We start from the raw sequence: 1,723 nt of genomic DNA on the forward strand, positions 1-1,723 counted from the left end.
GGGCATGAGGGGACAGGAGAGACTGGGGGGATGTGGGGTGACATGGGGACATGGGGGGACTTGGACGTGGGGGACGTGGCAGGTTGGGTGGGGACACCAGGGACATGGGGAGGACATTGGGATGCGGGGGACATAGAGGGACACGGAGATAGGGAAAGGGGGGGACATGGAGAAAGGGGACCAGGAGCCTGTGGGTGACACTGGGGGGGACACGGGGGGTCCCCACACCGTGTCCCCCCCCCCCCCGAGGTGCTGTGGACAGGGCTGCCCTGTCCCAACTTCCACCTGCTGGTGGCCTGTGCAATGCTGGAGCTGCTGCCACCCGTGGACGGGGACCCCGCGGGGGACACCCCCAGGGACGGCGACAGCGGCGGCCGTGGGGACAATGACGGCGATGGAGACACGGACGAGGACACGGACGAGGATGAGGTGACAGCGCCTGGCGGAGGGGCGGGGTGGGGACAGGAGAGGCTCAGGGTGGGGACACGGGGACACGGGAGGGCGTTGGGGAGACGGGGTTGGGGACATGCAGGTGAGATTGGGGACAGGGTTGGGGACATTGGGTTGGCTTGAGGGACTGAGGATACAGGCATGGGGCTGGAGACAAAGAGATGGCCTTGGGGACAAGGTTTGGGAAACCCATGGGCTTGAGGACAGGAGAATGAGGTAGGGGGGATGGAAGTGACGCTGGGACAGAACTGGGGCCCCGTTGGGCTGGGGACATTGGCACAGGTCGAACGCACGGGGATGGGCTTGGGGACACAAAGATGGGCTTGGGGACACGGTGACACGGGTGTGGGGACAGTCTCGGGGTTGGGGACCCAGGGATGGGGTTGAGGTGGCACTGGGGACACAGGGACAGAGCTAAGGAGGACATTGGGGACACGGGGACGGGGCTGAGGATGACACTGGGGACACAGGGACAGGGCTGAGGAGGACATTGGGAACACGGGGACGGGGTTGAGGTGGCACTGGGGACACAGGGACAGGGCTGGGGACAGGGATGGGTGAGGGGTCGGCTGGGGGATGGCCCTGGGGACACCGGTGGGTTGGGGACGTGGGTGACACCACCATCCGCAGGGTCCCCCCGTGCGGTGGCCGCAGCTCGACGCCGACGAGGTCCTGAGCCGGGCGGAGGGCATCTACTGGCAGCTGGCGGCCACTGCCGTGAGTGTCCCCGGGTGTCCCCACAGGGTCCCCAGCATGTTTCTGATGGGTCCCCAGGGTGTCCCCAAGATGTCCCCACAGTGTCCCCCAGGATGTCCCCAAAGGTTGCCCAGGTGTCCCACAGGGTCCCCAAGGGGTGTCTCCAAATAATCCCCAATAAGCTCCGCAATGTGTCCCCAAGGTGTGTCCCCAAAGGATCCCCAAAAAGGTTCCCAAGGGGTCCCCAATGTGTCCCCAAGGGGTGCCCCAAGGGATCCCCAACATATCCCCAAACTGCCCCCCAAAACAGTCCCCTGAACCTGCTCCCCAAAACTGCCGCCCCAGTTGTCCCCAAATGGTCACTCCAACCTACCCCCCCCAATTGTCCCCACCCGCCCCCCAGGAGCTGCCCCCGGCGCTGCAGGAGCTGCTGGGCCTGGGGGGGCCCCTCAAACGGCCCCCCCCGGGGGCCTGGGCCCCCCCGGATGCCGGGATCCGCTGGGAGCCACCGCCCCCCACCGAGGATGCCGGGGCCTCCTTGGCTTGAGGGAGGGGGGCACCCAGACGCCTACCCCGT

The 1,723-nt window shown here is 66.9% G+C and overlaps 1 long non-coding RNA gene across 1 annotated transcript; it reads left to right on the top strand.

Annotated features, from left to right (window-relative positions):
- The first annotated feature begins 264 nt into the window (after positions 1-264).
- Positions 265-1,180, top strand: LOC112960307. Its single transcript, XR_003251735.1, has 2 exons — positions 265-429; positions 1,081-1,180. It is a non-coding gene; the product is annotated as an uncharacterized LOC112960307 (long non-coding RNA).
- Positions 1,181-1,723: the final 543 nt, after the last annotated feature.

The sequence above is a fragment of the Nothoprocta perdicaria genome, unplaced genomic scaffold, assembly GCF_003342845.1.
Source record: "Nothoprocta perdicaria isolate Ctin4 unplaced genomic scaffold, notPer1 scaffold_1210, whole genome shotgun sequence".
Taxonomy (NCBI): Eukaryota; Metazoa; Chordata; class Aves; order Tinamiformes; family Tinamidae; genus Nothoprocta; species Nothoprocta perdicaria.